The sequence below is a fragment of the Pyrgilauda ruficollis genome, unplaced genomic scaffold (assembly GCF_017590135.1).
Source record: "Pyrgilauda ruficollis isolate IOZ18807 unplaced genomic scaffold, ASM1759013v1 scaffold28, whole genome shotgun sequence".
Lineage (NCBI taxonomy): Eukaryota > Metazoa > Chordata > Aves > Passeriformes > Passeridae > Pyrgilauda > Pyrgilauda ruficollis.
In genome coordinates this window covers 3,871,537-3,882,236 of record NW_024524155.1, presented here as the reverse complement: position 1 = coordinate 3,882,236, position 10,700 = coordinate 3,871,537, and positions in this window count along the sequence as shown.

The window sequence follows — 10,700 nt, the reverse complement described above, 5'->3', positions numbered from 1 at the left end:
GACCCAAGGGACTGACATGAAGTGGTGACGGCACCAAGGCTGCCAGCGTGCAAGGAGTGTTTGGACAACACTCTTGGGACATGTGTTTCTCTTAGGGCTGTCCTGTACAGGGCCAGGAATTGGACTTTGATGATCCCTGTGGGCTTCTTCCAATTCAGGATATTCTATGATTCTATTATTATATATAATAATCATATAATAGTAGAATAAAAAGGCAATCATCTCCAAATATTAGCAGAAGAGGTAAGCTGTTATAGGAGGGAAAATCTAGTAGAAAAGAACAAAAGGAAGGTAATAAAGGAAACCCAGCCTGATTATTAGCATACACTTATTGGAAATTCATCTAGTACAGGACTCAGAACTGGAGCACTTATTTCCTCTATTTGCTATAAGTTGTTATAGTTTCTGAGACTAAATACAGAGGAAGATGCCATGGAAAAACAACTCCACAGGCTGGAGAGGACTGTGTGCTTCACCCATTAATAGGGTGGCCAATCTGCATCACTCTTCTAGCCAAACCAAGCATAATTCCTCATGGAGATTTGGCAGTGATCTCATACGCACTCTCATCACACCATGTTTAGAGAAAAAATCCAAATCGATTGCTATTCATACATCAGATGGGCAAACAGATACCAGCTGCAGAGTAACCCACTTACTCTGAATTAGCAACAACTGTATTGCAATTCAGGCTTTGAGCTTTTCTAAAATATAAGCAGGGAGAGACCATCATAATATCTGTGATAATGACTGGGTGTGTGGATCATGGAGCTGAAAATTATTTCTCCTAAACTTCTTTCTTAGAAGAGGACATGTGTTCAGATTTGGCTGGTTGGTCTGAAACTGTGCCTGTGTTCATTCATCTCTGGTACATATCCAATTTGTGTGCTGGGACATATCACCATGCTTATGTCAGTTCAACAATATAATTTGAAACACATAAAAAGCACAACCTTAAACTAACCTTCCAGTGGTACATTATTTAATAATTTAATAACACTTATAATTTTGGAATTACAATTATACCATGTAGGAGTCTGGATAAGAATGCCAATTTGGTTATACACTGAAAATAACTCCTCTTTTCAGGAACACAAGCAAGTTTCTATTATAGATTCACATTATAGGCCAGATCTTCACCAAGCATCAGCTGGCAACACCACTGTGCTGTACCAATTTATACCTACAGCAGATGTAGCCCAATGACTTCAAAATAATCAGATCAGCAGCCCCATCCATAGCACTAAGTGGAACCATACACAGGGATATATTACACATGCCTACTCACTGTGGGTTATGTATTTATAGAGCAAGCTAAACTGAAAGGAGTTAAAACTGTGCACTGTGATGCATTCAGTCCTTTGATGTGAGCAACAGGGGTGATGGCAGTGTTGTATTGGAATTGGATATGAAGGCATGAACGTGCAGACATGGCTAAGTGTGACAGCTGTGCTAATACTTGGAGATTCATGTAGTACAGAATGTACAGAATTTGTGATTTTCTTGCACTGAGAAAAGACTTCTATCAGCTTCAGCTAAAGGTTATTGGTCTCTGAGGGCAAGGGGGGACATATGCATCCTTACTTGCAAACTGCACCTGGGTGTAGTAGAAAAAAAGTTGCTATGTCCCCATAATTTTATGGGCTAAAGCAGCAGTTCTAATGGATGCCAAATCAGATAAATCCTGGCCTTCAATACGCAGGACTAGATCAGGGTCCTAGTCTCAGAGGAAAGCTATAGACAGAACAGGATGTAGCCTTTCACATATGCTGCTAGATAAGATAAGCAAGAGAAGTCCAAGTTTGCATCAGCAGAGCACACCTTGGCTCCAGCTCTTAGTCAGCATCCCACTTTGTCTGTTCATCCCACAAAAGCAGCATAGCACCTACAAATACCTGCACAGGGAAAACCACAGCTTGCAGTATTTGTGCAGGCTGCCTGACCTGGCTCCTCCGAGAGCATGAGCAGGTACAATCAGGAGTGCTGAGCACTGAGAGTACAGCTTTGCCTTTGAATCTAATTAGCAATGCAAAGTTGCACCCGCAGCAGAGCCTAATGTACAAAATAAAACTGGCCTAGTTCTTAATGCTCTTATTAGCACTAAATACCTTCCCTCTCTGCCCAGACACATGGCAGAGAGAGCAAGAGACGAGGGCTTTAGCTTTTGTGCATAATCAGGTGGGGCAAGCTATCTGACCCACACTTGCCTCTGCCTCCCCGCTTCCAGTTAGTGCTTTCATCATGTTGAGCTCCTGTGCTGTGGTTTCCAGGCGAATTTCCACTCAGTGCTCAGAGAGCTGAAACCTTTAGATTAATCCCAGATCTGTCAGCCTCCATCATTTTCAAGCAGGGCTGTGAGCTGCAGGGCACTCCGTTACTTTCTCTAGCACTGAGGAGCCTTAAGCCATTTGCTCTCACTCTCCTGGAGAGTGGGCAGCTCCATTCTTCTCCCTCCCCAACCTGAGATGACCTGAATCTGTGGCCAGTGTGGTTGCAGGAGGATTCTCTGTGAATCAGGTGATTAAATTGTTTCCTCTCCCTCAATGAATTTTGACTTGATCTGCAAAGTTCTAAGTCAAGTAGGAGAAAAATGCTGCCAGCAATCCCCTTGCTCCCTTACACATGGTTGCCCCAGCCCCTAAGCTGCAGCCACTCTGGTTCACACCATAATCCTGCTTAGTTGCTGCAATTGTGGAAATGAGCCTAAATATCCCACACAGAAACTCTTAAGCCATTTCACTGACAGTTTAGGTTGAACTCCTCTTAGGTTGAACTTGAGATTTTGCTCAGATATGTTTTGGTTAGACTGAACTTCTCTGCTTCATCTTTTGGTGATCAACTGCCAGGGGAAATCTTTCCCCTGCTCCAGCACACCATCATTGCCAGTTACCTAGGCCCCATCTTTAAAACAACACTCAGCAGTCACTCATGGACTTTGCATCCTTTCCTCCTGCTTACTTCTGTCTTGTTGTTTTTGCCCTGATGCAGGCAGCAGCAATGGCTGCAGAGCAGAGGCTGAACTAGTGCCTAAGACAGCATGGTTCAGCATGGTTCAGTGTGGTTCCCAAGATTTTTGTGTTCACAAATCATGCATGAACCATGAGAACTATGGAGAGCATGCCTCCAGCAAGCTCTTAACCTGCTGGAGATGTTGCATGGCTAATCCAGCACCAGCAGAACCCTTGTAAGATCAAGCAGAAAGGACAGAGGATTTGTAAACGTACTCACTGAAGAGTCAGTTCTAGGCTCAGCACTGTTCAAAGCACAGGCAAATAACTGGTCTCTACTGCAAAGACTTATAATCCACCACAACACTCTTCTTACCAGCCTCTCCCCATTTCTGGAAGTGAGCTATGCTTACTCAATCTGCAACTGGCTCTGCTGGATTTCCTCCCATGCTCTCTAGCATGGCATAGGGATAGAAGTCTGCAAGAGGCTGAGCACTGCAGAAGTCACCACTAGTAGAGCAAAACAGTCCTGATTCTGACTGGTAGACATTAATGTCATGTTCTGGAAGCTGGAAAGCTGGTATGAGGAGCTGTCCTGAACCAGAGCACACGTTCCCCTGTATGAGCCTGAAACTTTCGGAATACCAAGGACCAAGGATTTCCATGTCTGTGACAGCCTTGTGCTTTAACCCCACCAATACCAGAGAAGTTACGGACAAAGAGAAAAGCACAATGCTGGAGCTCATTGAGGGGGCATGAAATTAAGCAGAAATAGAACAGTGAGGACTTGAAAGGTCTGTCCCTAAAAAACATTGCACACATGGAAAGCCATAAAGTGTGAGCAGGGTGGTGCTGGTAGCCACTGCCCAGGATGCCAGGACTTTTTCTGGGGTCCTTCCCATCATACAGGTGCTGAGATGGGCTAAAGAAACCTGGGAGGGACCCCATGTGCTGGACAAGAAGAGCAATCCTTGTCAAGGGTTTCAACAGGGACTATTTGAAACTTCAGATACAGCCCAGGAAGCAAACTATCTGGGATGCTGAGGAAACTGCAGTTTGCTCCGACCCTGGAGGAGCAGATGACTACCTAACACTGCAAGGTCTCCCAGCCTGTAGGCCCTACAAGCCAGCCATGGGCAATTGTGATCCTGCCCTCTGAAGCCTTGCCAAGCAGGGCAGAAGACCTGCTCAAGGTGCCAGGCTCACTTCTTTAGCAATTATTCTTTCTGTGTGTACCACCTCCTCCTGTGGGTATCTCCTCTTGTGTGTAGAAAGGGGAGATACTCTGATACTTGGGTGCTGCGGGAAGAGTTTAACCCTTCAGCTCATAACAAATAAATCCCATTGTTGCAGCACCCTGGCTAGCACTCCCTCCAGTCTGTACCTCCTGAATCCCTTTTGAGAGCAGCTGAATCAATGTTTGACTTGTACAAACAGCTGCCTGACTGCAATTTGGAAGGGATTCAGATGGGGATTACAGCAAGGCAGTGGATAAAAATCTATTACATGGCAGTATTTATTTTAGATCCCTGTGGCACTCAGTGTGAACTCTGGCAGCATCTCCTGTTCCTTATTCAGTGGCACAAGTGCAAGGGATTGAGAAGAATCACTTTCAGGAGTGTGTACTGAAGAGCAGTCAGAGGAGAGGACCAAGATCCAAACTGAGTACACATTTCCAAGCCAGACTTGGCTCCACAGTGGATCCTCCCAGGGGGTGGGACCATGTTTCATTTTCAGGAGGATTTGATATTAGTAAAATTGCATCACTTTGATAGCCCTAAGGGCCTGTGCCAGCTCTGGTTTACCAGACCAATGTTTCTGGCATAGTGCAGCTGCATCCAAGATCTAAACCCAATCCTGTTTTCTCTCTTTGGGCACAGAAATGATCCAAGCCCCGAGTCAGCAGTAGGACCTGCCTGGGAGGAGGAAGCTCTTGTGTCTTGGAGCAACACTGCAGCAAGCCCCACTTTGTTGCTCTCTACTAAGAGCTTAGCAATGAAGGAAATAGGTCAGGCAAGAGGGCACGTTCCTGTAGGTGGCAATCTCTGAGATGAAGTGTCCCAGGAACAAGACTGCAAACAACCCACTCAGTGCCCACAGGGATCACCACCAAACCACCACTGCTTGCCAAGCCAGGAGGGTACTCATGCCCAGGACAGGCCTGAGTACCCTCAGTCCTTTCCCTGTGTAGGCACACACAGGCTGCTGGCAGGAGGGAGCACCAGGGTAGTGCTGAGAGATGTCGCTGATTTAACAGGCTGTGACAGCGCTGTCCAGCAGCAAAGAGAGGCAGAGAAACCACCACTCTTGAAAAAGAAATACAGATAGGGGAGAGGTCTAAAGAGACTGAATTGCCCCTCCCCAACTTTGCCTTTTCTTGTGTTGAAAGTACCAAATTTTCATCTGCTGGAGGTACACCACGTGTCGAGGGAGACAGACCTCTCTACACCAGTGCTGCAGTATTTTCCACAGGGTGATAGTGCTAAGAGCAAAATGAGCACTGGCCAAGGCTGCCACCAACAAGGCAGCACATGTAGGCACCCAATCCCTGGCAGCAGCATTTATTTCTGGACTGAGTGATGCAGAGATGACAGGAAGAAATGGAGTGGAGAAAGGCTGGAGGAGCCAGAGCTCGTTTGGGCAGCCCTGGTGATGAGGGACCTGCCCTGAGCACAGCCACAGATTTCAAAGCCCAGAGTGGCTGTGTCCTAAGCACTTAACAACTCCCTCTGGGGACTGCTCACATGGCTGCATCTGTGCTGTAGTCAGCCCCACGCCAGTGAATGAAGCTTTCCCAAGAGGTGCCAGCAAAAATACAAGGTAGCAGAACCTCCTCTTCCTCAGCTCTTCCATGGGCTCTGCACAAGTCACTGCCCCTCCTGTGCAGCTGTATGGGTGACTGTGTTGATGGACAGGGTTCAAATTAACCAGCATTGCTGGGGCCTGGGATGCTGGGTCATTTTCTCAGCTTAGCATTTTGAACTTTTAGTTTAAATTTTGCTATCTGTAGTCCAGAGATAAGCCTGCCCTACAAAGATGCTGGGAAACTTAATGAATGGAAAGCTTGCAGTGTGCTTTAAGATCACAAAGGAGAAGATACTAGAGACAGGAAAAATATTGCAATACATGTAACATTTTAGCAGATTATAACAAATTTTAAAGTACTTCATGTATCAATCTATATATAAAGATGCGCTCTATCATAGATCATTTCCTACAGGACCCACACTGCATTGAAAATAACTAATGTTCTGGAGGGCTGGAAAGAGGTCATAATTCAGGTTTCTATCCCCTGGACTCATCCCCTCCATATGGTCTTTTTTTCCCCTCACTTCCTCTTTCACTACAATCCACATTTCTGTTATCCTCCATTTCACCCTGTCTTCCTCTGTCTGTTGTTGTGAAGTTATTGCCCACTGGGTTTTGTTTTCACACAGAAGCCAGAAAGTGTAAGAAATAACATGGGGCCTCAGAGGCAACCACACTGGGACAGCAGCATTCACATCTTTTCCTCTGGATGCTCTGACTGCCTTTAGGAGTTGCAACAGAAATAGGAAGCTGTGACTCTCCCAGCTTTGTATGTAATTTCTGTTACCACACAGGCTTTACTGCCAGACCAAGCTGAACTCCCCAAGGAGAGCTTCACTTTTGTGTCGTGGAAGAGCCTCCACCCTTGTGCATGTAATTTAGTCCATCCTTGTCTCCCGAGATCCTGGCTTACCTGAGCAAGCCCAGCTTTTCCACCCAAAGCAAGACACTTGGGCATTATGCTATATTACTGCTAATGAAGTTGCTTTGTTTGTTCTATTGCTTAGGGGAATAAGTTAATGTCTCAGAATGCCCTTTAACAGTATTTGTCTTTGTTTATTAAATATTTATTTTGCAAGATAAATGCGGATAAGACACTCCTAACAGGATTCCTTCTGGAAGGAGAGAGAGCTAGGAGTTACAGAGGATAAAATGGGTACAGAGATACAGGTTGAGTTCTCGTTCAGAACAGGATACATCACCCATCCTTCTTAACATGTAAAAGCTAAATAGTTTCAACTTCCTAGTTCTCTGAGTTTATTCCCCAGCAACCAAAAGAAAGTGGATATGACATGCTTAGGGATCTTTTGCTCATCTTTGTCTGTGGCCTGACACTCTTTCCCTCCTTTTGATGTAAAAATACTGTGCTTCCCAACACAGTGAAAGGGAATCCTACAGGCTGATTGCTCCAAGAAGGATTTTGCAGGGCAGGAGGGGAAAGCAGGATGGCACTGGTATAGGAAGCCTTCTGCAGCAGTGTGAAGGGAATAGATGAGGGGAAAATCACATGGATGTATCACAGCCAGGATTAGCCTGTTCACTGGTGGCCTTGCAGACTCTGTACACACCTGCTTAGCCTTTCTGTGAGTAAGCAAATGGCAGAGGAGGAATACAGATAAACCATAGAATGTTAAGGGATGAAATGGACCTTAATGATCATCTAGTCCCAACATCCCCCTGCCATGGTCAGGGACACCTCCCGCTAGACCAGGTTGCTCAAGGCCTTATCCAGCCTGCCTTAATGCAAGAGGGTGAGCAGTTGGGATCAGAAGTGAGCACTGTGGGTTACCCCAGAGGTTTGCAGGAAAGTTGAAACAGCCTCCCAGCTCCTCCCCAGGAATGATAGCAGATCGGTGGGTCCCTGCAGCTAGTCTATGACTCACAGGATCAGAGTTTTCAGACAGGGGAACAGAGGTTTTAGAAGGGACATGCTTGATGCATCCCAGCTCTCTGACCCTGATGCCCTGAGGAGAATTGGCAGGCTGGGAAATGGTGCTGCTCTCTTGCACTGCCAAGTTGTATGATCAGAGTGAAGATGCCATCTCCCCTCTGCCCATGCACATGCCTGGCATTTGAATCCCGCCTTTCTGGTTGGAGCCCACTGTGGCTCCTTGCAGAAAGAGATTCACTCCCATGGCATCTTTCTGCTGGGAGGGTGACTCCCCTGGCCTCTTCCCTAGAAGCAGCTGTAAGGGAGGAATAGCCATCTCTTCCCGATGTGCATGGAAACTGAGCTGAGAGGGAGTGGCATGGATTCAGCCTCCAGCCACCTGCTGTACAGAACGAATGGGCAGACCATTACCCAGAGAGCTCTGTAATTTTGCTTTGCAAATGCTTGCCCACTGGCACAGAGCCCGAGGAGGGGAATAGGGAGAGGGTGGTAGCTCACAGCTCTGCATGCCAAAAAGGCACTTTACCATGCATGAGGCCACCAAAGCTTCTCCAGCAACAAGACCTTGCAGGTTTAACTCTCTCTGCTGCTCCCCAAGGCAGCTTTTTCTAAGAGGGGTGGAAGAGTGGCAAGAGAGGCAGAGAGGGAAAGAAGAATAAGGATTTTTTGAAAAGAGAGATGAAAGCAATGCAGGGAAGGGCAGAGGACTCTGACTAGGGAAAGGGGTATGTGGAGGCTGTGGAAGTATGTCAAGATAGGAGTTCCTGCAAGAGTTGCATGAAAGGAAGATTCCATCCCCCAAGTCTTTCCAAGCAGGCAAACTCTAAGAACCCTCTGGGTACTAACAGCAAGAGCGAGGAAGGGCCTCCTTGGAACTTGCTGCTAAATGCACCAGCCTGCTTGTAGGGAGGCTGGCACACACACACATACTGTGTGCGCCTGCAGCAGCATGCCATTCCTCCTGCCTCCCCCACCTCCCCAGAGCTTTTTAATTTGTGGGCAAATTTCAGCTAAATCTATGACACAGGTACATCTCTGTCTGAGAAGATTAATGGAAACAGGCAAACCAACAACAGAAGAGAAACCAAATTTCTATTAAGAGATGTGAAATGTGAATTCAACACCAGCAGAGAACTCATACAGAAGAGTGCTTCGATGAATGTGTCACAAAGTTCAAACTCTAACTCTGAAAAATATCTTTTCAGCCAGCAATTGTGCAAAACCATAATAATTTGAGTAAGCTGGATCCCCATGCTCTGCTCTGTGCTCATACCTGCTCACCTTCTAATTTTGAGGTCATGCCCTAGAGATGTCCCCTTCTCTGAGGTGTACATCAGAGATGGCAGCGAGCTGAACCTGCTAAGAACAAGTGTAAACCCAAGTGCTCAGCAATCATCTTTAAAGAAACTCTGCCTGCCCTGCAAGTCTGAGCCCTCACACATATTGCCAGAGGATGGCTACATCCTATGGAGGATCTCTACAGAGAGCTGTGTAGATCCTCCCAGGCAACAGGGCCTTTACTGCACTGACTTGGATTGCACCAAGAAACTGTGGCAGAAGTAAGGCCCAAGAAGTTGTGTCTGGCCAGGGTGCTGCACACCAGAGAGGGACGAGAAGGCTCTGCTGCTTTTCACTTTTCCCAGTGTAATCTTGTGATTTCTGCTGCTAGGCCTATGCCCATCTGGGAAGAGGTTTTCAGGACAAAAGGGAAACAAGGCTCAATCCAGCTCCCACTTCTCTAGCAAGCTGGGAAAGCATGTTCTGTTTAAGGACCTCTAGACATTCCTTTTCTACAAGCAGGTAGGTCCAAAAAGAGTAACCTTTATGCTTTTCAAATACCATTCCCCAGCCTTGCCTTAAGGGCTCTGGCTAAATTAAGCAACATGTCAACATCAGAAACATCTGAGAAAAAAAGTGGAAGTCATGTGGAAGCAGGTCTTTGGTATCCAGGGCCAGATGCTCTCCCTTTTATAGCAGAACACCTATCTTCTACATCACTCTCAATTTCTCCTAGTATAAGCCACAAGAAAACTAGATCCACTCTGGTCACCTGGCCTATTGTACCAACAAATATGCATCCCAATTCTGCTGACACTCTTACATGCTCCAGTAGCATCTACAGCTTACAGTATATTTACTGGGCTTAAAGTCACTTCAAGAAGCAATTTTTAATGTAATTAGATGACATTTTGATGAGTCACACCATTTTATTACAAATTTGGATCAGCCCTTATTTTTAAAATTATTTCTAAAAGTGTAATATGACTTTTTCAAGCACATAATTAGGAGTTAATGCCCTGAAAAGCTCCAGTCGGTGCCCCTTGATCCTACACATATACATGCAGACTTGACTTCAGCATCAGGGCTTTAGATAGGAATATAGAACAAGGAACAGGCAGAAAGGGGGAAAACCCCAGAATGACTAAAAGAGCATTCAACATGTTAGTTGCTGTGATTTTTATTTTTTTCTTCCCTTTCTCCTGAGTTTTTCTTCCAGTTCTCACCCATTCACAGCACAGTGCAGTGGCAGGTGAGTCTTTCCTTGGCAGAGCTGAGAAACTAAAAACCTTAATTTTAGAAAGAGTCCCTTCAGTAGTGCTAACACCACTCAGTGTGATGTTGGAATACAGCTGGGAATTAATGGGTCAGAACAAAAAATTTTCCCCACTCTGGGAAAAAGTACATATTGCTGTTGATTGCTTCATTTCTTTGCAAAGTACATGAGAGAGATTTCTTGTCAATCAGATTTCAAGAAAAGAAAAACAAAAAGGAAAAAAATTGCAGAGACTTTCTATATTTAGTAGCTTCTAAATTTTGGCATATTTGCTTGCTAAAAATACCTCGATGGTATTACCTATTGCTGTGGTGGGGGAATTGGTATTCTGCTTTTTACCATCCAATTATCCAAGCAACAAGAGAGGCAGCCAATTGCAATTTGATATTCCCTGACAGTTGTCTGCTGAACACAGAGCATTTAAATGCCCGTTTGCAGAACATGTCGAGGAACAGAGTCCAGTCAGTGCTGAGGTGCTTGGCAGGGCACCTAGCTGTGT